Source organism: Schistocerca nitens, chromosome 3 (genome assembly GCF_023898315.1).
Source record: "Schistocerca nitens isolate TAMUIC-IGC-003100 chromosome 3, iqSchNite1.1, whole genome shotgun sequence".
NCBI lineage: Eukaryota > Metazoa > Arthropoda > Insecta > Orthoptera > Acrididae > Schistocerca > Schistocerca nitens.
In genome coordinates, this window is record NC_064616.1 from 43,361,652 (window position 1) to 43,387,344 (window position 25,693).

Sequence of the window (25,693 nt, forward strand, 5' to 3'; positions counted from 1 at the left end):
GTGAATTGCAGAGTAATTATGTAGACGTAGATTCTATCTATGCGTGCTTGGCGAGCAGTGCCAGTGACCTGTGCTGGGAATAATTCATATTTCCAGCTCACGGTAGGATCTGTGCGAATGGAGAGGGCTATTGGGGTGTAGAGGGCTATTGGGGTGTAGCTGACTTAACTTGTCTCCTCTAGACGACTGAATAGCGAACTAATACTCAGTATGTGTTGGATAGCTTTCGTGATCGCGTGTAAATTTGAGAAGATTCAATATGGATGTGTGTTTGCACTGGACCGTTATTCCCTCCCATGTGAATTGTTCGGTTCACCGCTTCTGAACATTTCGCGCCTTTATTTAGCTGAGGGAACATCGATTGTGGTGTGTGCATCTAGCAGCTGAAAGACGGGTGGAAGACACGTTTGCTTGTTCTCTAGACATGAGAAACACATTAGTTGACTTTGTTTATTATAGGGATGATTTGGAATCTGTTACATCACCGGCATCGGTATTCGCCAGTGGAAATATCAGTTTCATCTTATTTCTTCGGGTTCTCACGCACAGGTCTTCTTCACAGGTGGGATAAGTTTTTAGTTACTCAGTGCTTTACAGCATGCTCCACCTCGCTAAAGCTTGGGGTTTGTAGAGAAATAATTTGGGGTCTATTTCTTCGGAACTATGTTGCGTGAGCGATCGGTAGGATACTGCTACGTGCTTGATATCGAGAAGTACAGCGAAAATGGTATAATATTATGCCAAACCATGGGAAAATAAACGTGTTCTTGTAACCCCAGAGTCTGGAGATGTGTGTAGAAAAGCAAGCAAGCAAGCAGGTAGGGTCAAGAAACAGTAACGGGTTTATGCTGACGGGGGCCGACCACGAATTTGTAGAACAGTACTGATAGTGACTTCGATCCACTGAGGGCTCTCTGGTCATGTGTCGGGAGTGGACGACTTGTTACCTTCGGTTGCAGGAAAATATCTAGTGCTGCAAAGAGTATACAGGGTGGTCCATTGATAGTGACTGGGCCAAATATCTCACGAAATAAGCATCAAACGAAAAAACTACAAAGAACGAAACTCGTCTAGCTTGTGGGGGGAACCAGATGGCTCTATGGTTGGCCCGCTACATGGCGCTACCATAGGTCAAATAGATATCAACTGCGTTTTTTTTTTTTTTTAAGTAGGAACCCCCATTTTTATTGCGTATTGGTTCAAATGGCTCTGAGAACTATGGGACATAACTTCTGAGGTCATCAGTCCCCTAGAACTTAGAACTACTTAAACCTAACTAACCTAAGGACATCACACACATCCATGCCCGAGGCTGGATGCGAACCTGCGACCGTAGCGGTCGTGCGGTTACAGACTGTAGCGCCTAGAACCGCTAGGCCACTCTGGCCGGCTATTGCGTATTCATGTAGTACGTAAAGAAATGTGAATGTTTTAGTTGGACCACTTTTTTCGCTTTGTGATAGATGGCGCTGTAATAGTCACAAACGTATAAGTACGTGGTATCACATAACATTCCGCCAGTGCGAACGGTATTTGCTTCGTGATACATTACCTGTGTTAAAATGGACCGTTTACCCATTGCGGGAAAGGTCGATATCATGTTGATGTATGGCTATTGTGATCAAAATGCACAACAGGCGTATGCTATGTATGCTGCTCGTCATGCAAGTGTCCGGACCGTTCGCTGGATAGTTACGTTATTTAAGGAAACAGAAAGTGTTCAGCCACACGTGATACGTCAACCACGACCTGCAACAAATGATGATGCCCAAATAGGTGTTTTAGCTGCTGTCGCGGCTAATCCGCACATCAGTAGCAGACAAACTGCGCGAGAATCTGGAATCTCAATAACGTTGGTGTTGAGAATGCTACATCAACATCGATTGCACCTGTACCATATTTCTATGCACCAGGAATTGCATGGCGACGACTTTGAACGTCGTGTACAGTTCTGCCACTAGGCACAAGAGAAATTACGGGACGATGACAGATTTTTTACACGCGTTCTATTACTGACGAAGTGTCATTCACCAGCAGCGGTAATGTAAACCGGCATAATATGCACTATTGGGCAACGGAAAACCCACGATGGCTGTGAAAAGTGGAACATCAGCGACCTTGGCGGGTTAATGTATGGTGCGGCATTATGGAAGGAAGGATAATTGGCCCCCATTTTATCGATGGCAATCTAAATGGTGCAATATACACTGATTTCCTACGTAATGTTCTACCGATGTTACTACAAGATGTTTCACTGCATGACAGAATGGCAATGCACTTCCAACATGGTGGATGTCCAGCACATAGCTCAGGTGCAGTTGAAGTGGTATTGAATAGCGTATTTCATGACAGGTGGATTGGTCGCTGAAGCACCATACCATGGCCCGCACGTTCACCAGATCTGACGTCCCCGGATTTCTTTCTGTGGGGAAAGTTGAAGGATATTTGCTGTCGTGATCCACCGACTATGCCTGACAACATGCGTCAGCACATTGTCAATGCATGTGCAAACATTATGGAGGACGAACTACTCGCTGTTGAGAAGAATGTCGTTACACATATTGCCAAATGCATTGAGGTTGACAAACGTCAATTTGAGCATTTATTGCATTAATGTGGTATTTACAGGTAATCATGCTGCAACAGTATGTGTTCTCACAAATGATAAGTTCACAAAGGTACATGTATCACATTGGAAGAACCGAAATAAAATGTTGAAACGTACCTACGTTCTGTATTTTAATTTAAAAGACCTACCTGTTACCAACTGTTCGTCTAAATTTGTGAGCCATATGTTTGTGACTATTACAGTGCCATCTATCACAAAGTGAAAAAAGTGGTCCAACTAAAACATTCATATTTCTTTATGTACTACACGAATATATAATAAAAAATGGGGGTTCCTATTTAATAGAATGCAGTTGATATTCATGTGACCTATGGCAACGCCATCTAGCAGGCCAACCATAGCGCCATCTGGTTTCCCCCTTCAAGCTAGACAAGTTTCGTTCTTTGTAGTTTTTTCGTTTGACGATTATTTCGTGAGATATTTGGCCTGGTCACAGTCAGTGAACCACCCGGTATATGGTGCTGTCTGTCTGTGCAGTATATGTATGAATGTCTGGTGGTCGATAGCTATACAAATGATGTAAAATGAGCGATTTTGTATGGTGCATGATACGAACTGTATGTTTACTACATCATGATATATTGCTGGGTTGGAGATCGGTTTCACGCTCTAATATTCAAGCTCCTGTCCTTAGTGGCAGATCAGTGTAATTGAATAAGAGTCGTTCCATATTTGACGATCTGCAGGCCACTGTAAGGTTTAATTGTCGGTGCGATGCGGTGATCTGTGCAAAATAGTTTTTTGCCACCGAAAGTCTTTTCTGCAGGAAAAAAAGACGGATGGTGCTTCCACACTGGCGGCATCAGTAATTCGGCGGGTAAAGTCAATAATAGTCAATCATAATGTTCCATTCATCACAAGATATCCTTTGTGCTAGAGAGCCTATATACAGGGAGAGAGTGGCCATAGGTGAAATAACATGTGATTGTCTGAGCCGCTGTTTATTGCCACAGGTCCCTCTCAGCGCTTTTCAGAGTTAGATTACTGTTTTGAAGACTTTTGGAAACAATTAGAAGGTAATTTGAGTTTTTTATGTATTTGTTGTGCATTCTGTATGTGTTTGCACTTTACTTAGACAGCTTTTTGCACGAAATTTACACGTGGGAGTTTAAATATGAGATCAAATAAGAAAGTATTTTATTATGAACTCAGTACTGTTTTGGAGTAATGACAATAGCAATGGTACCATATGTAGTTGACCACCTTTAATTCATTTGCAGACAATGAGAAACGATGCCAGGTTGTGCTGCTTTCGGATGCACCAACGGAGGCATTAGTGGATTTTGTATGCTTGTAGAGAAGAAAGAAGTGGGCTGTTTCAGTTAACAGGAGTGATGTAAATCACACAGGAGCCTTGTGGAAACCGACGAACTACTTTTATCTATGCGAAGTAAGTGGTTTCAACTTTCCAACTGCATACAACATGAGTTGTAGGCTGTATGTTATTGTGAGATGTGACATTTGGCCTGTGTATTGACTGTGTGCAATTTTTATTGCACATCTAATTCTTATAAGCATAGAGTCAAAATGAAGTTATGTAGCAGGAAGACGTTCAAATCCAACGCCATACCAACAGCTTTTTCTCACGTAGTACCAAATGTTAAAAGAAGGAAAATTAAACTACGCCATCAGCTCCAACTCAAGGAAATGAAAGCACCAGTCCCACAGCAGAGACTGATGCAGAAATCCAGCAGCACTGTGATGAAGATCCCATGTGTAGTATGCAAGGCAGTGATATAAGTGATCCAGTAGATTGTGAACCCACAGAAAAATTACATAAACTAGAAGGTTACACTCATGTTCAACAGGGACAGATTTCAGCTCTCAAGAAGAAGGTCAGTTGTTACTTTGAGGAATACACGACTAAAAAAGAAACTCCACAGTATGTGTCACTCAGTTCCAGCTGGAGAGTTTAAATAAGAAAAAAGTGAAATGGACAGCGAGTAGTGTGAAAAAAGCTCTAGCCGGCCGAAGTGGCCGTGCGGTTAAAGGCGCTGCAGTCTGGAACCGCAAGACCGCTACGGTCGCAGGTTCGAATCCTGCCTCGGGCATGGATGTTTGTGATGTCCTTAGGTTAGTTAGGTTTAACTAGTTCTAAGTTCTAGGGGACTAATGACCTCAGCAGTTGAGTCCCATAGTGCTCAGAGCCATTTGAAAAAAGCTCTCCAGTTGAAATTTGCATGTGGTATCATAATATTTGATTATTTAATTAGTTCAGGTTTCCCACTGCCATCATAGCGTACACTAAGGAGGAGACTTCATGATTTGAACTTCAGTTCTGGTGTTCACACTTCTCAAAGAAAAGGCTGAAAGTATGAGCGAAAAAAAATTATAAAACGTGCCTGTGCTATTCTATTGATTGATGAAATGTCAGTTACTCCAAGGAGGGAATTTGATGTGAGAACAGGCCACTTTACTGGCTGTGCTACCCTTCTAAGCCATGAAGGTGTTGCCATACATGCTTGTGTTTTTCTTTTGGGCGGTATCTCTTCCAGATGGAAGCAGATAGTGGCATATCATTTTACTGGAAGTAATGTAAGTGGTAAAGTTTTGTGTGGCATCATTTTACAAATAATTAAATGCAGTGAACATGTAGGACTACATGTATAGCGTGCGACTTCAGATAGGGGTACTGCAAATCAAAGTATGTGGAGACATTTTGGAATTGTTTCTGGAAAAAATTCTGGCATTCAGAAATGTATTTTAAATCCTGAAGATACAAGTAGAAGAATATACTTTATTACAGATGTGCCACACCTTTTAAAACACATTAGACAATGTTTACTGTCCAACACTGTTATAAATATTCCTGAGAGGATAAGGGACAAGTACAAGTTGCCATCCACAGTTGTTGGCTGTAGTCATATTAAGGAACTATATTATTTTGATCAGGATAATGATTTGAAACTTGCTCCCAAGCTAACAACAGATGTAACAGAACAAAATAAGTTCAGCAAAATAAAAGTTTGTGGGGCATTAACTTTTCTGTCACGAAACCAGTTGTGGTCTGAAGTTTATGTCTTCTGAAACTGATACTGCTGAATACAGAACGACAGCATGGTTTGTTGAGATAGTTGACAAGTTGTTTTCAACAGTGACTTCTAGGCGTCCAATTACTGCCCTCAGCACCTTCAATCAAGAAAGATATCACGTTGCTGAATGAAGTTATGATGATATTTTAGCAGATTGAAATTGGAAAATTTGGTCAATGGAAACCATTTAAAAGTGGTGTGAGACTGTCCACACAAAGTGTACTTGATCTGCAGGAAATATTTTTACATAAGAATAGTTACAAATTTTTGTTGACAGCTAGATTAACACAAAATGGCCTAGAAAAATTTTTCTCCTGTGTTAGAAGTATTCAGAAAGTTCCCACACCACTACAGTTCAAAAACAATTTGAAAACTATTTGTGTTGCTCAGTATTTCACAGATGTCGGGAAAGGATCCTATGACAAGAATGATTCTGTCTACCTTTAAAGTTTTTTTGACCAACATTCCATTACACACCTCACATCACCTGCAACTTAGCCTGTATTTGAGCTTTCAAAAGGTTCAAAAGAGCGTGAAATCAGTTGTGAGGATGACTTAAGTAACACCGAAAAAATGCGTTGTATCATATTGCCCAATATGTTATAGGGAGGGAAATGAAATTTGACAAGCTGTGTGAGAGGTGCCTGAATGTAGTAGCTTCATATATCAGACAAACCAAAGATTATTGCACTTTCGTGAATTTGAAACAGTTCAGACAGGAAAAAGACACCCTTATCTATGCCTCAGAGGAGAGTTTTTTCTTTTTTTAAAAAATGGAAGTGATTTTTAGGAATATTGCTCCTACACTTGAAAACTCACAGAATTTGAACTGTTTTCAGTTTGTCATTGATAAATTTCATAGTGATGATCAAATCCAAGGAGTTCAGTTTCCTGAGTGCCGCAAAATTAAGTTGAAATTGGTGAAACGGTTTGTCAGATTTCGCCTGAAGATATTCTGTCTGAAAATGAAGAAGAATATGTGCTTGAAACTTGGCCATGCTATGGCCAGTAAAACCTCTGCTATGCATGCACTGGCTCAAAATGTTAGGTAGTTGTAGCGAACCTGATCTGTGTTATGTGACAGTTATAAGAAATTGTTTATTGTGCTTCAGCTCTGAAATTTTTCTGTGCTGAAGGACTGTGTTTCACTTGTATATAATGGCCAGTACAAGCTTCATGTCCCATCAGATCTCAGAATGGTAACACCATTTCCACCAAACAAGTAAAATGTTTTTAACAGTGAGGAGTCACATAGATGGTCCAGTATTTGTAGTACAGACATTATATTTTCAAGTTATTTGATGTGCTAGTCCTATATCAGTTGCTCATCAACATACACAGCAAGGAATTTAATGTTTGGGACTCAGATAATTTATGTTCAGATTTACAAGGTCAGATTTCTTTGTTATCCTGAAGTTCATTGTTTTCGGTTTATCTGTGTAGTTCTATTATTTATTGCCTGTGTTTGACCTACAATAGGTACAATTATTACTTCAGTATTTTTGGTGATGGAGCAGTAAATAAAAAGTTGCTGTCATCTATGAACAATATTGCTTCAGTCAGTGTGGTACATTATGTGTAATCGTTAATGTAAACTTGGAATAGTATTGTACGCAATGCATAGCATCCTACGTGTTTACATACTCTTGTTCTGAGAGATGCTTACCAATCCAGTTAAATGTTTCAGTAATCCATTCCATTCTGTTTTCTAGGCAGGGTAGAAACCATTTCCTCACTATCCAAAACATTTTAAGCATGTCAAGTTTCTTTAAAAAAAAATTGTTGGTCTAGTGGCTCAAAGGTTAAATGGTGCCACCACATATGTTTTACATTTTCTAAATCTGAAGTCAAATCGTTCTTTACAGAGAAGCCTGCTGTAAATGATTCATAACCCTGTCTTTGAATAGTTTTTACTATTTTCGTGAAAGATGACAGAGCTGGGAATTGTTTTAATTTCCTACATTTTGACTGATATGTATATAATGAAAATGAATTTCAATTACTCTACTCAACAAATCTGTATGTCTATATTGTTTATGCACTGTATGATGGATTTTGTTTCTGCCATTTAATTAAAGCCTTAATAAGAGAAATAGTGTCTGCAAGTGGACTATTTCTGAAGAGCTTGTACCACAACACATGGACTCTACTATAGTTAAGTATCCAGTTCATGTAAATAAAGAACTATATTAATCGACGTGTGCATTTTTGTCGTAAAAAAGAGGATAACAACCACCCATAACATCCTTTCCCATGCTTCCATGCGGTACAAGACTCCACAGTGGTGATAAGGATACTACAACAAGGATTAAGATGAAGTGATCTGGTCGGCCAGGCTATAAGGAAATGACTATTGATAAGACTAGCATTTCCGAAATACCAGGCCTTGCAATGTGTGGAGGGGAGCCATCTTGAATAAAAGTGATCATAACCACAGATCCTCGCTGTTGAAGGGTTGGAATGACATTGGTGCGCGAAGGGCTCTCATAGCATTTACCAATATCGTATAGGTAATAGGACCCTCAAGTCTCATCTCCGCGAAAAAATACAGTCCTACAATAAACGATGCCGTCAACCCGCACCACAGAGTCACCTTTGCAGAATGAAGTGGTACTGGTTGATGTGCGAGCAGATCTTCCATTGCCTGTGTGCTGCAATTCTGCGAAGTGACATGTCCTTGGAGATGGAAATGGGTTTTGACTGTCCACAGAACGTTCCGTGGCCATTCATTGTCCACTTCCATGCGAGCAAGAAATCCCAGAGCGGACATTTGTCTTGCTGGCAGATCTGGAAGAAGCAGCTCCTGAACATGGGTGTTTTTGTATAGATAGCAGTGCAGAATGTGTACTAGGATTTTATGCACCATGTTCGCAGACATGTTCAACGTTCGGAGAATTTCCCATGGACTGCATGTTTGGACACCACCGCTCGACCCCTCCTGCAGTGCTGTGGCCATATCTTCGACAGAAGTCAGAACAACTGCTTTTCTCCCTCTGCCACTTTGCACTTACAAAACACCTGTGTTTTCGAAGTTTGTAATCATTTTCTCCAGACTCTTTGCAGACATCGGACCAATGCCTTTTCCCATCCACTTGAGTGTCCGGAACTTCTGCAGGGCTGCTGGCGCACAGTCATCGTTCTTATTTCATGTGGACAGTCATGTTGCGAGTCTCGGACGCAAACTGAGGAACAGCCGTGTTGTGTCGCTCATCTGTTGGTGTGCATATTCTGACGCTTAGAGAGCTATCTATCGGTCAATTTTTTTTGTTCCGTGACGTTTCCCGCTACGTCAATAATGTATTGTTCAAATCTGACGTCATTCTGGGCAGTATCTTTCCAGTGTTTTGAAACTGGAACTTTAATTATGGACACCCTGTGTAGCGCTGTGGTATTTCATTAATATTTAAAGACTTTGGAAGAGCGTATTTTCTGTTAAATTATACGCTACCGTAATTTGTTAGCATTGCATTTAGGATAGTGATGTCGCTCAAAATTGCAACAAATTAACTCAAAGTAGCAGTTGATCATGAGATTACTTACATGTCTTCGTATTCTGCGTGGGATTGGTGGCTGGTCTCTGATGGCGCCTCCGATAGCAAAATTTGCGTGTTTTTAATAATAAAATTAACTTGTTATTTATAACAATTACCCACACCGTAGTTCCTTTCCTACAGAGCAGCTACTTCGAATGGCGAAACTCGAGTAATGTAAATCACAATAGAATTAATTTGTAATTATTTGTAAAAAATACCCCGGCCTCGCCCTCTCCCTATGGACCCCAGACGTACAATGACGACACTCGCGTAATTCGAGCACCCTGACCCAAAATAAAGCTAAACTCCTCCCTGTGATGCATAGATCTCGAATGAAAAGGCCTACGTAATTGAACTAGTTCTTAAGGATGAGGACAGGGGAGATGAGTTAGAATCTTATTCGTTCAGGAGGGAGGGAAAGGTTTTCCGCCATTTTAAGGTGTTCTCATTGGTCGAGAAAAAGGGATGTATTTGCCGCCAATATTATATCACACAAGTGCCTGATGACCATGTGACTGGTATAGGGATACACCATGACCTTTAATAATACCTCTTACAAATGCGTCACCTAGTGGGTAGGGTAGGTATTCCCCTGGGTGACCTTGAATATAACTCGCAAGATTGCCAAGATGTATGGTGATTCCCCGGAATGAAGGTGAGGCGAAGTAATATCGTTATCGCAATCAGAATGCTCACTTATAACTTACTAAGGTGAATAGCAATCTGTGACTGTTGATGACACTGAAGTGTATGCCACAATGTCGTCTTTTCGTGACTGTAGGCTGGAGTACGGGATGATTTGGACCGAACTGCTATTTTATGTGATGAATATCAGCTTGCTCCAAACATCGAAAAATGTAAATTAGAGTAGATGAATAGGAAAACAATGTTTTAACGTTCTAATACAGTGTTAGCAGTATGCTGTTTGATAGAGTCGTATCTATAAAATATCTAAGCATAAAGTTGCAAAGCAACATAAAATGGAATGAACACGTAATGTCGGCTATTGGGAAGGATATTGGTGGATTTCGATTGATTTGGAGAATTCTAAGAAAGTGCAGTTCATCTATAAAAGATGCGGAATCCAGAATACCTGTGCGACCCATTCTTGAGTGCTACCCAAGTGTTTAGGAACCCCACAAGGTCGAAGCAATTCCTACGCGTGCTGCCCATAGGTTCACTCAAAACGCTAGTGTTACGGAAATACTCCGTGAACTCTAATGGGAATCCCTGAAGGTAAAACAAAGACCTACTTTTTGCGAACCACTGTTAAGAAATTTTAGAAAACCGGAATTTGAGACCGATTGTAGAACGATCCTACTGCCAGAAGACAAGAGAGATCAGGGTTTGTACGGAAAGAGATAGACAGACGTTCTTCTATCGCTCCATCTGCTAGTGGAACAGGAAAAGAAATGACAGGAACCTCCAGTTGCACCTTGTGGTAGTTTGTGGAGTATATATGTGGATGTGAAATCGGTCGTGGTCGACAACTCGTCCGTGAGACAGATCACAGCATAAAATCACTGATACGCCCGCCGGTTCCCGCTGTCCAGAAGGGCTACCACTCCTGTTTGTTCGGGAAATCCATTGAAATTCATAAGCACGAGAGTAGTTTCAAGAAGAAAGGGTTAAGATAAACGGACTCTAGATTTTCTGCTGCATGGAATGACCGTTGTATGTAGCAAAGCGACAAACAAAATGGCAATGAACAAGGAAAGGCCTTCAAATGTAAGCACGGCAAGTACTTATAACCTTCGGCCGAGGGGTTTACTCCGGTCACCATCAGCAACGGAGACTGAATCATTGACAATGTCAGCCACTAGTGCTTGGAAACCTCCGAATAATCACTAAAAGGCGGCCAAAGATCCAGAGACGAAAGTCAAGAGGTAGTACGTCAACAAGTGGCCATGAAACCCTCAACTCCAAAATGACCTAAAATATCAACAAAATGGAGTAAAAATAATCTAAAGCGTATATCAAGTGAGTTATAAAATGAACTAGAGCAATGAAAAGCTTTATAGGAAGCTGTAACTGAAATTACAGGAAAGATAATTAAATTAAAATTACTATTACTGCATTTAAAAAATCTCATTCTTTGAAGTTGTACAAAAATTGTTGTATAACTATGTAGGAGCTATTGCATTGAATGATAGCATGCAGAGCTTCTCGAATATAACTGAACTTCTGTTGTCGGACAAGCGTTCTTGTAGTTAGAAATTTTTTCGACATTTGCCGACACAGATGGAGCGTGCACTTTGATATTTTCCTTTAGTTAAAAAAAAAAGAAAGAAAAAAGAAAAAAACTCCAAAAAAGTCGACACAAGAATATCGATATTTCCCAAATGGAAATCTTATTTGGAGCAATATCGAAACAAAATATCGATGTTTCTGTTTCAGTACACACACATGGTAAAAGTTAACAACAGTAAGTGGCGCGATAATGACAATAAGCAGATGAACCATCAATTTATTTTCCACATGCACAGATACACTGTTGCGTTTTCCTGGAGCAGTGGTTCCCAACCTTTGAATAATTACTTCCTGAGGGGTAAAAATTAAAAGACTCGATTCCGTTTCAGTTATGAAACTTAATTATTTTCAAGAGATCATCACTATTATCACAATTTTGTAATACTCTAATAATGTTCATATAAGTTACCAATAATTACTTTTTCTCAATCAGTAGCATTAATGCGGTTGAGGTTACAGGTTCCTCACATAGTCCACCCACTACACATAGACGTTGTGCTTCGTCCCGTACATCGCTGATGATAAAAGTGAGACATATAGGTAAAAAATTCTAAATATCTCAAGAAAAGTCTTCTCTAAGTTGTTGGCGTACCCGCAGTAGTCCAGAAATTTCTCCATTAGTCACTTCGAAACAGGTAAAGAAATTAATTGACAACACAACACAGCAGTAACTACGTGAGGGGTACTCAGTGCTGTACGTAGTTTTATTATAATTATTATTATTAGAGCAATTAAACACAAAGCATTAACGGGCTGAGGTCAGGAGTGCTGCAATGAAGTGATTTAAAAACAGTAAGTATGGTGCACACATCTGAACTTGTTTGATTTTAAATGATTGCAGTGTGCAGGCCAAGCAAATGCCGCAATGGAGAGGAGTATTGCAGGGTTCAAATGGTTCAAATGGCTCTGAGCACTATGGGACTTAACTGCTGAGGTCATCAGTCCCTTAGAACTTAGAACTACTTAAACCCAACTAACCTAAGGACACCACACACATCCATGCCTGAGGAAGGATTCGAACCTGCGACCGTAGCGGTCGCGCGGTTCCAGACTGTAGCTCCTAGAACAGCTCGGCCACACCGGCTGGCAGTAATGCAGGGGAAGCCTGTTCTGTAACAAGTCTGTACCGTCGCTGTGGATAGTTAGTTTTCTTTTCTGAGAAGGTGTTGAAGGTAGCAATTGCGATGAACCACGAATTCCGTAAACAGTCACCTAAAACACACACACAGACACACACACACTAGATATCATTCATCTTTCATTATTTTAAAAATGAAAGTGTTTCAAGAAAAGTCTTTCATTCTACTGATTGGTTAGTTGCTAAAGTTGGTAATAATGTCGGAGAGGGGGGGGGTGGAACAGATGGCAGAAGGGGGGGGGGGAAGGACGGGAGTATTAGCTAATGTCTGATTGGTGTAATGTCTGATTGGTCTAAGAAAGGTTGCGAACCACTGTCCAAGTGGCACGGGTATTATCTGTTCTTGCCAACATTAAGAGAATGAATTGTTGTCTCTTAAATGGATGTTAAACACAAGCATACAGAAATGAAGTAAGAACCATAAAATTACGTCATATTTGAAAAATTAAACACAGCGCAGTACCTATACGACGAAAAATGCAAAAATAAATTTACATTTGTATAGTCAGAATATTTGGGATTTTAGTGCTTGTGAACAAGGCTTAACTCACAAGGAAAAAAGCTAACATGTCAACTAACACTGTGAATTAGTAATAAACTATAATAAAATGAAATGAAGCTGGGACGAAACTAATATGTACGTACGCGGTCCTATTAAGAAAATATTGGCTTCATAGGGAATCAAAGAAAATTATTCTCTCAGTTCCCATGTTGCTAGGTGCACACACCTTAAACCTAAAATGGCTATTCGTGTAACGAAACAGCTGCACGACAAAACACACTCCTTCAAAATTTAAATCATGGTTAATTGCTGTCAGACGCTAATTGGTAGAAGCGTGTTATGTCTCATTTCATATGACGAATGGGTGTTCAGTTGTACTTTGTGATCAACTGCTGTACAACAGCCTTCATTTAATTAATTTCGTGATGACAACCGGATATAAGTATCACATCTGAGTACCAACACCTCCGTATTATGCTATCAATGAAATTCAAGTTATCGGCTGTCGGAAGTGAATGAAATTATCTCTCAATTTTTCCGTAGTTAACAATGAGATTTAAGTGAACATTGGAGAATGAATCTGGTTTAAGTAGAATTTTACGCACTTTGAGGTGTAAAACCATATCGAACAGAGTGAAGAAGTGATCGATATTCATAAGGTTTTGGGACCTCATAAACATATGAAAACCGAAACTGAGAATGACGGTATCGAAAAATATAGTACCTGCGATGAAACGTCACAACAAAAGGCTGCTTCCTTTTCGAAGAGATTGTCCCAGCATTTGTCTTAGGCGAACTAGGAAAACCTCAATCTCAACAGTCGGACGTGGATATCAGCCTCCGCTCCCTCGAATGTGAGTCCAGCGTCTTACCACAAGCGCATCGCCCTGACAGCACACAACGAGAGCTCCTACGCAAGCGACTGTGATATTTACTGTTCATTTCGACAAAAACGAGCAGTAAAATGATGCATTGCTAAGCCGAAGCACCGTGAATCGCATCCGTGCCTGCCAGCCTGAGTTACGACAGCGATCAAACAGTTCTTAAACTGTAACTCCTTCACTGTTCCGTGTCTACCACGGGAAGGTATACAGCTCTTTGTAAGATCAAGTGTAACAAATATTCCTCAAGTGCTAGGTACCCTCCGTAAATAACTAATCAGTCATGTCCAGTAGAGCTTCTGTTATCAGCTCTATTTTGTAGGTTGCACAACGTCGATAAAACCATTTCGCCCTTGGCTTTACAATGATAGCCACATCTTTCACACGTTAAGCTGAATTCGGTGATGTGCCATTTTCAGTTGCTTATTCTAACATATACGGTCGGTGACAAAATTCGCGATCTTACCCGGCTTTTCGTTATGCAGAACTGCAGATCTTTACTGTCTGTTACACATCATAACGCTTAAGGAGACGAAAGGCTAACAACACACTGTCAGCTCACACGTGTCTCTAGCAAACAAAAAGTGAAATGCCAACTGGACCAAAGTTAGTGGTTAAAAAATGAATTTTATGTACACACGATTAAACAAATATGTCTGTTTTCTTCAACCATAAAATGCAGAAGGCATTCATTCATCTACATCGACATCTATACTCTGCGAAAGAATCTGCCAATTCTGTTACATTTCAGTTACACTCTTCCGCGGGTCAAACAAACTTATGACCATTCGTGCTGCCCTTCTCTGTATGTCTTCGATATCCCCTGCTAGTCCTATATGGTACGGGTCCTACCGATTTCAGCAATATTCTAGGATGAATCGAACGTGTTATTTGTAGGAAATCTCCAATCACCTTAATAGACTGATTGCATTTACCTAGTATTCGGCCAACAAACCGAAGTGTGCTTCCTTCTTTACCCATGACTGAGCATATGTGATCGTTGCACTTCATGCTCCTACTATGTGTTACATCCAAGAATTTGTACGAGTTTACAGAGTCCAACTGTGACTCACTAGTATTATATTCATAGGATAATATATTTTTTTGTTTTGTTTTGTAAAACGTACAGTTTTACATTTTTGAAGATTTGAAGTAAGCTGCCATTAATTGTACCACTTTTAAATCTTATCAAAGTCTGACTGAATATCTGCACAGTTTCGTTCAGACTGTATTCCGTTGTAGATAACTGCATCATCTGCGAAAAGTCCTGGTACTATCAACAAGCGGATTAATATACAGAATGAACAGCAAGGGACCCAACACACTTCTCTGGTTGACACCCGAAGTTAATTCTACTTTTGTCGATGACTCTCCATCCAACATAACATGCTGTGTCCTCTCTAGCAAGAGTCTAGTCACATATTTCGTCTGATACCCCAAATCATCGTACTCCGGATAATAGGTGTAAGTTGGGTTTCACATGATCTATGTTTTCGAACTCCATGCTGGTTGGCATGGAGGAGTTCGTTCTGTTCGGGATACCTCATTGTGTTTGAGCTCAAAATATGTTCTAAGATTCTATAACAAATGCATGTCGAGGATATTGATGGTAGTTTCGTGGATCACTTCTGCTACCCTTCTTGTAGACAGGTACGTCCCGTGCTTTCTTCCAAATACTTGGCACAGTTTTTGTTCGAGGGATCTACGATATAGTACGAGCATCGCGGGCAGTGATATAAACATTCTTTGTGATTCCCACTCTTTTGTTTGACATGATAAAGAGCTCGTCAACAGACATAGTGACTGACCTATAGTTTTATTTTTTCCACAGCATTTTAAAGTTTTCACGAATGACACATGCTTCTCTACATCCCTGTCACGTAGTTTCAGTGAATGGAGACAGCAATACAACTTGAGATCCTACAGTTCAGAACCATTAGTTGCCATTTCCGATACATTGGTATAAAGCAGCGTATACTTTATATGAAACTCCCTGAATTACATGGGCAGCAAACTACCGACAGTATCCAGTATTTTGAGTTCTGTAACCTTGATAACACCGGAATGAGGAGTTGGAGGATCGGCGGGTCGGTACGGCGCCGATAAGGATAACTTCAGAGAGGGATGAGAGAAAATCCTTAACCATATTTCTTTACCGGTATTAACAAGATTTTATGTCTATATGCAGACAAGCATGAACTAATACGAATGTCGGAACGGACCTGTACAATTGGGACTTATTCTCTGGCGGGACAGACATGAGGGGATTCCGCTTTACACCCTCTGTTACGAATCAGTAAAGACCACAGAGCCAAACATTTTAGGACCGGCCGCGTGAGAATTTCTGCCTACCGGCTCTATCAGGCGCTGGGATGGCGCCAACTGTTTGCGGAGTGTCGCTGGTGATTACCCAGAAGTGAAGCTTTCATTCTGATTGTAGTCTCCACTATTCTTTAACACTTTCGATAGACGTAGCAACTAGAAAATTGATTTCAGTATAAGACAAATATAATCTAGCTGTGATGGGACTGCTTTCCTTTATAGTAACATTAATAACACAATTACGCACCGGGCGATGTGGACTGTGGAAACAATAGTTCTAACGATACCTAAATCAGATTACTTCATTTTTGTGTCTTTTTGCACACAATTAAATTCATGATATAGCTTGCAATAGTAAAGACAAACTGGTAGACTTTGTCTACTATATGTTACCTCACATGTTACGTTAAATGTTGGCAGCTGTTAGGTTCTGTATTCTGCAGCCACTTTCGCCAAGTCGCCGCGAGCTGCCGTGGAGGGGGTAGGGGCCGGACTTCGTGGGGCGAGCCCAAACATAAGTTTGTCCAGGGCTCACGCAGAGAGAGCGATTATAAAGAAGTGTTGTGTAGCTGCTCTCCCAACAGCCTCGGAATGCTGGAAAACATCTTAAGAATGTGAAATCGTGAGAAAGATGCCAATTCACGAGGCACACATCAACCCACGCCAGATAGTAAATTTCCACTCTACACGGATAGGCATGGCGATGAAACGGCGTTCTGTCATTGGGCTACAATGAAAATTTCTTCCGTCAATGACAACGACGAAAGAAAAAATATTTCACTGAGGAGTCGAGCTGGGAGATAGATGGAGAAGAGAGAGGGGAGTCGTGGAGGCTTGCGCGACACACGCACATACACAGAAAATAGACCAAACGCTCTGCAAATGTGGAGGTGACTGGATACAATCGAGTACGGTGCTATACTACGCCTCCCGATCAGAAAAAATAGTGAATTTGCGCTAGGTATTGGCAGCTGCACTACATTTACAAGCAGTTTTAGAACACTGAGCGAGAGGTTATTTCGTGATCGCGTGGGTCGAAGTGACATAAAAATCGACAGAATTGCGGAACATAAGTAAATATTGAGGGAAAATACGCTGAAATGCGGGGAAATTGAGGAAGTAGTTGCGTGTCTTCTGCTTGGCACAGAACAATTTGTACATGGGGGTAAGCATGCGACAGCAGGAGGACTCCGGGAAAACGCCGACACGGAACTGAACTAAAGCAGGGAAACAGTCACTTTTTCTTCTGTTGAGAGCCGCGCGGGATTAGCCGAGCGGTCTGAGGCGCTGCAGTCATGCACTGTGCGGCTTGTCCCGGCGGAGGTTCGAGTCCTCCTTCGAGCATGGGTGTGTGTGTTTGTCCTTAGGATAATTTAGTTTAAGTAGTGTGTAAGCTTAGGGACTGATGACCTTAGCAGTTAAGTCCCATAAGATTTCACACACATTTGAACTTTTTTTTCTGTTGAGGCTTCATTCAAATGTACGTCTAGTGAGGTAACAATGATACACGTGAGGTGACTACTGTATTTGACGCTTTTCAGAAGACAGAGAACCATCTGCCTATAAACTTACTTGCATCTGCGTTAAAGGATAACAGCGAATGGACGGGGTGGTCGATTGAGATTGACCTGTAACGAGATACGATTTAATGGGAGACTGATGATGCATTCTAGAGATGTATTGTTATATTGACGCAGGTCATTTAACCAGTTTTTCCGATAATCTGTCAGGATGCATCAGTCGTATGACATAGCCGGCGTTCAACTCGTATACAACCGCTTGTTCTGTGTGGGTCTTAGAGCACTGTCTACTTGCGATCGTTAACAGTAAACCTCTCGGTCATCAGAGGACTTCCATCTCACGTGTGATGAACCGTGACACATTCCTCCAAACGAACGAAGATCTATGCGATGTATTCCACTCCCCCGTCGCATGTTAAGTGTAAAATCGATACTTCAGTTTCATAACTAAGTTATCGATAGGTGTTTGTGAGACACTGCAATCCCCGTGTATACATCTGCTTGACAGATGTGCTGTTTACAGAGTTAGTGGCGGCAAGACTTGTAATTTCACTTGTCGGACACCGCTGCTATGCATTTATCTGTTTTCTTGTAAGAGGTATTCTCAGTTATTAACGATCATTTTATATAGAACTGATGTGGGCCTAGAATAATTTCTGAACTGTGATCGGATGTGGACCGTGGATGGTATACATCTCTGGAAAGCTATATTGTCCATGTATCACACAGAGCCAGTGTTTTACTGTTTGTTACCATAGTCAATCGTAGAGAAACCTGCAAGAAGGACACATGTCATGTGCTGGGAATATATTTCTTACAATGAAATATTAACAGCGCTGCAGTCCACACGAGTGATAGATCAGAAACTCAAGCGATCTAACCTTATAGCCAGTTTTAAGTGTGGAACGTTGTAGCCTTAGGAGTGCAGATGTTTATGTTCTCTCTTACCAGTACCTTCCAGGTACTGATCCTAGACTCTGGAATAATACTTTAAAATTGATAGCTTAGTTGATTTACATAAAAATGCTTCAAACTCCGTCCATCTGGAGCTCCAACATGGATAAACATCACCCGTTTCTTGTTCTTCTTCACCATGTGCTATTTCATCACAACACTTTCAAGCCTATTATTATACACCAATAAGGGGTGCTAACCTCCTCGACATGGGTGCATCTGGGGAAATCTTGTGCACTTGGATGGGTGAGGACTCGGCAAGCTCCATTCATTCACAAGACGAGGAATGTAGCACTGTATTTCTGGTCAGCTGCAGATTAAATCGGTAATGGTGCTGCAGGGAAGGCTGGTCAAAGACAGTGCGGGGAGGCATTTCAGTCCCTAATTTTATCCTAAGACTGCAAGAATGCTCTATGACTCCCATCCGTATAGAGATAGATCGTAAATTATGCACTATGTTCGAGGTGTTAGAAATATTTAGAGTGCTGTCTGGTATGTTTTGATGATTTATGTGTTCGAGAATTAAAAATGAATGGACGTACTACACAGCTATCTATCTACATTTGCAATGATACTCGCAAAGCAGAGAAGGGGCGGTTAGCTATGATACTGAAATTGGGGAAACATGCTGTCACATTATTGGTCAGTGTTTAAATTATTGTAAAATTGCTAAAACTGTTCATGCTATCAACTGTGATGCTTATTATTACAGTACATCGGCGCTGCCTTTCCCATCCCATCCATCCGCTGACAGGCTGTTGGTTACCACATAATGATTGACCGACAACGCTTGTATGTTGTTTGAGTTAGGGAAAGAGTTTTGTGAATGGGTGACATGTTCTGTGGGTTGCTAGCACCGAAACAGTGATCACGTACGTGAGTGCAATATGAGGAATCATCGAAATGGAACGCACAGCCATCAGCTATTCCGTCACTGTGACACATGAGTTTAAATGTAGAGGTAGCCCAGCTGACCTATCTTCGCTCCAAAATTCAAACTTCCCATGAAGGGGGCTTGGCAGGGGGTGTGGCACTTTCCCGCAATCTTGGGTAACGGTGCTTGTGTAATTAGCTGACGTCACAGCAGCCATCTTGAATGACGTCAATTGTGTCACAGTGCAATGTCTAGGATAACTGTACTTTAGGGTGATGTCCTTGTTGTTTGCGAGAGGCCATGAATCAGAACGTCTTCATGTCAGTTTAGAACCTGACACAGACCTCAAAGTCGTGGCATAAAAATAAAATGTTTGGCAGTATACAAAGTGTGTTAGAAAATAATGTTATGATGACGATGAATGAGTCGTCACCAATGTTGACTGGTGGCCAATGCTGCATGGAAACATATAAATCACAGCAGGTTTGTCAGTAACGTCGATAAGGTGTTGGCTGCATGGTATGGATCTGCAATGACTAAAATAATTAGAAGTCGTTGGTAAAAAATAATATATATTGTACTTAACCGGTTGTACAGGATTCTTCTTGGCTGCATACATATAATTATAAACAGATAGCTATTGAGGCCTCACTTAGGCCATACATTACTAAGCGCCTGGTTAGAGGTTGCTTCCTATCAGCTGAAGGCTATGCTACTTTACTACTTGACGTCCAGAGCAAGAGTGGACGAGGGTTCGCTAGAAACGATACAAGCCGCGGAGCGGCGGTAGCGGCGCTGGTCGCGACTCGTGAGTCCAACGATACTAATACAGACCGCAGTCGATAACTGCAACCCCTAACAAGTGCGGCATCGAACGTTGATACCACAAATAATGTTTCAAACAACGAGACAGAGTCGCAGGGGGGCGTCTCTTGTGGCTTACAGTATAGTCCGTGGGATACGATCATCCTCCTAGAGTACAGGTGGTGGAACTTTAAACTGGTCTGCGCAGTTGATCGATACCTGTATATTAAATAGGATCGTCACATGTGCTCGATGCCTGCATGCATGCGGTACTTGGTTTCGATATATGGGAGGACAGAGATGCGTTAAAAATGTTATCTAGTTCTCTATCACATGAAGTTAGTTGAGCTTTTATAGTTCATAATTTTTCTCTGATGGATGGTGCAGAATAACGAAGACAGCATGTTTGGGAGATAGATGTAAATGGACATGGATCTGCAGTATCTGTATTTAGTTTGTGGACGTGCCACAATGCGCTCATTTCCACTGAATGGTCCAAACATGGTCCTGTCGCACTACCTCAGGTCGCTCTGTGTCTACACGGGTTGCATGAGGTGGTCGATATGGATTTCTTCCACTTCTACCCAGTTCCGACTTAAATTGGAATGATTACACGCGCAAAGCTGCGGAAATGGCAGCAGACACAGGATGTGTAGGGACTGACTCAAACCACATTGGAATTTTCTGCAGCAGACAGGTTCGAGGAAGGTGACTCGTTTTGAGATATGAGAGTGCCAGAAATATGATTCACTTGTGGCTGTAATCATAGGATCCATAGGATCCATAGGATCAAATGCAGGTATGTGGTTGAATGGAAAGAATTGATTCCAAATCCCAGACAGCATTTCTAGCGGATAGTGTGGCATTAGAGATCTGAAACGCTAGTTTGCATTTCTCATGACCTCAATCAGCACACCATCTACTGTTTGTGTTTCTTCTCAATCAACCATCTGAACCTCTGACATGGGATCGAGACAGAATGCGTTACAAATACTGTAGAAATATCTATCTGTGGCGGCGTGCAAATATCGGTTTCATACCACGTTCCTTAGCTGAATCACTTTCTAAATTGGGTAATTTTATTACGAGTTTGCACCGTCAGCGACGTGTAAACGCACTGTTGGTCTGATACTATATACTCCAGCGACTGCCATCACGGTATTTGTCTGGACAAAAAACCACCTCATTCAGAGGTAATGTCGTACCTCGATTTGTAAAGCGGATGTAGCCTTTAACATGGACATTTGTATGCACCTGTAGAACCAAGACCGCTTGTGACAGTAACATACAGTAGTTGTTGGGATCGGATTTTTTAACATCTGGCAGTTTGTAAGACGATTAAACCTCTCTTTCTAAGACAGGGTGGTAGCACTCGCAAGAAAAACTTATGAGACATGTCCAGCCATGGTTGATTTCCTCTCAGTAATATTTCATATTGCCAGTGATCAGTTATTTATGAAGAATTATACTTAGTAGTAGGGGATGCATGATAGGTTTTCATTTGAGCATCAGGCTTATAAAGTATGTGATTGTGTTCCAACATGTGCAAAGGAAATGACTATATCCAGTCGTAAGGAAGGTATGAATTTGACGTGGAGTACTGTGATAGCGAGGGAAGAGTATGCCAAGTCATAAGAATGGGTACCGATATTTCTATTTCCAGAGCCACAGCCGTCAGCACGGTGTATTTCCGATGCTTTGCTTATTGGCGAGTGTCATTCAACTGAGACAGCAATTGAGAATGTGGGTTTCGCGGGAGGCGTGCAAGAGATAAATCCCTGCAGTCACACTACACTCTGTGTCATCGGTGGCTCAGATGGATAGAGCGTCTGCCATGTAAGCAGGAGATCCCTGGTTCGAGTTCCAGTCGGGGCACACATTTTCATCTGTTCCCGTTGACGTCTGTCAACGCCTGTAAGCAGCTAAGGCTGTTCATTTCATTTAGTTGTATGTACAGGGGAAAACATATATATGTGAACGATTTCGTGGGATCATTCTGTCTATGTGTGCTTGGTCCGCAGCGCCGGTGACCTGTGTGGGAATGATTCACGTTTCCTGTTAACGGCAGGAGCCGTCTGAATGCAATGGCCCAAAGGCCTGTTGGAATGCAGGAATGTAGCTGAGCTAATTTTGTCGGACTCTAGACGGCGGAATAGCGAACTAATATTTAGTATGTGTTGGGCAGCTTTTGTGATTGTGAGGAAATTTGCGAAGATTGAATAGGGACGTGTGTTTGTGTTGGACTGTTATTCTCTCCCATGTAAATTGTTTGGCTGACTGCTTCTGCACATTTCGCGCCTTTATTTAGCTGAGGGAACATGGATTGTGGTGTGTGCATCTAGCAGATGAAAGACGCGTTTGCTGGTACTCTAGACATGAGAAACACATCAATTGACTTTGTAAATTATAGGGATGATTTGGAATCTGTTACATGGACATAGATATTCGCGAGTGGAAATATCAGTTTCCTCTATTTGTTTCGTGTCCTCACATAAAGGTCTTCACAGACGGGATAAGCGCTTAAGTTTTGGGTTTGTAGAGAAATGATTTCCAGTCCATATCTTCGGAATTATGTTGAGCTATCGTTAGTTTGCTGCTGTGTGCTTGATATCGCGAAGTACCGCGAAAATGGTATAATATCATGGCAAACCATGAGAAAATACATGTGTTCTTGTAATCCCAGAGACTGGAGATGGATGTAGAAAAGCAAGTAAGCAAGCAAGTCCGACCAGAAACAGTAACGTGGTTGTGCCTAGGGATTACAAGACCGAATTTGTAGAGCAGTTCTCAGAGTGACTTTCGTCAACTGCAGTCACTCTAGTCACCCTTCGGGAGTGGATGACCGTCAAACCTCACAGGGAAATATTTAGTTCTGCGAGGAGTATATATGGTGCTGTCTCTCCTCGCGGTGTACGTATTCATGATGCAAAGGGGATGATTTTGTATGGTGCAGGATACGAGTTGTATGTTTACTACGTCGACACAGTTGGAGATCGGTTTCGCGCTATATTCAAGCTCCTGTCCTCAGTGTGAGAGCAGTGTAATTGAGTAAAAGTCTTTCCGTATTTGACGATATGTAGAGGCACTTTGCAGGTCTTAATTCTTGGTGCAATATGGTGATCTATGCAAAATACAATCATAATGCTCTATTAATTCACAAGACATCCTTTGTACCAGGACGTAGGAGTGTCTACAGAGTGATTCGAACAAGAATTGAGTTCTGAGAAAGCAAGTGTTCAGAGACAAGTTGAAGCAAACCATCCATCTCTCGCGGGGATGCCGTCACTCATCCGCCACTGTGCCATTAGGACATCTCCAGACCGGTAGCTGTAGGATACAGAAAATTCGGGACATTTTTCTCTTCTCTATGACAGTGCTTCGATTTCTGTTTGCGTAATTTTTCTGATATCCCCCGTCTGTGCTTAGACAGTGATCTGTTTCCAAACAACGAGAATTCTTTTACGATTAATGGTGTTTTCGCACGAGTGCATCCGCCACTGTGCCATTAGGACATCTCCAGACCTGTAGCTGTAGGATACAGAAAATTCGGGACATTTTTTTCTTCTCTATGCCAGTGCTTCGAATTCTGTTTGCGTAATTTTTCTGATATCCCCTGTCTGTGCTTAGACAGTGATCTCTTTCCAAACAACGAGAATTCTTTTATGATTAATGGTGTTTTCGCATGAGTGCAGACACAACTTTCAAGTTCTGTTAGGCTCGCGAGGAACAATGTACCCTGTGCTATTCTGGAAACGATTTCTACACCGTCTGCAAGGTTGAGTCGCTCAGCAATTAGGTCTTCGCTGGACATCAGGTAGAGAGAGAGGGTTCACACACCAACAGAGGCGAACATGTGTGTGCGGCCCAGAGGATGACTCGGCGCTTATTTAGATAGACAGACATGTGACGTCAGTATAACAGCCGAAGAACTTACACATGCCATCAGCAGTGCTCCTGCACTGTCTTGCTGTGGCTGGCCCTGCGGGGCGCATTGGGAATCTGTGATAGTTGCAGTTGATGATAGTTTGGAAGCATTTTTTTACATGTACTGAGTGTTTGTGAACTGGATTATTTCTGGCGGTTTCAGCGCTGTGAGCGTTAGACATGCGTTATGGTTTAAGAATTTATTAGGTGTTCTGGTGTTTGTTGCATTATTTTGTGAACGGGTGTACAGTGCATGATTTCGAAAGTTGACGATAAGCAAGTGTGTTTGGAGAGTCTTTTAGACTGAGTCGATACACACGCACCCTTGCAGCATCTGCGCTCTTCAAATAGGTCTTCGCTCCCATCTGCTCGCGTCAGCAATGGTGCCTAGGTGATCGCGTATTTCAAGAGGAATTTCTCAGGTGTCAAGTATGAAAGGTGCTTCCGGGCACCTGTGTGTCACTTCGCGTGGATCCTGCCGCCTCATGCTTCCAGGCACCTGTGCGTCATCTGGGAACGTGTGAACGTGTGCGGTAGCCTCCTGTGCAGTCCAGTGGACTGGGGGGGGGGGGGGGGGAAGAGGGGAGGGGCAGCAGCTGATGCCTGTGCGCGTTGTCTATGAGCATATCTATAAGCTGTGCTATGCATTATTTGGGATGTTTACAAGTTGATTTTGTGTCTGCACATCACTGTATGGCATTATTTAGGAGTATTTTGCATGTTTGTATGCTGTGTAGTGAAATTATTTCGGTAATTTAAGAGTTGTTTGTAGTGCATTATATGGGAGTACTTTACACGTCTGTAGGCTATGTGGTGTGATCCCAAGCATGCCAGAGCGTCTGTTTTGTGTCAGTGTGATAAATATACTGTTTCCCAAAATCCATCATTAAATAAATTGTTAGAAAATAAATAAAGTACACTCCTTCCTCTCTCCAAAGCCTAACACAGGAAGAGTCATTTTCCCCTCCAGACAGCCATCTTGGGATACATCACGGAACAGACGACAGTGTTCTCTGGTGTTGGTACTGTGTACTAACTAGGTCAGTTGGACTCTGGACCCCATGGCTACCACACTGGATGGTGGTGGTGCCTCAGATTGTTTGAATAAAGACTGCATGCGTAATAAAGACTTACGTCCAGCACAGGCTGAGTCCTTTTCCCGCCAATCCCCAGGAAGAGGTGGTGGTCGGGTGACTTAGGTTAGTGGAGGTAGCCCAAGTGCCCTTTCTTTCCCTCCACTTCTTAGGTTAGTAGAGATATCGCAAGTGACCTTTCTTTACTGCCAAAATTCAAACTTTGTGCCAGTTCCTAGGATGAGGTGGCGGTCAGA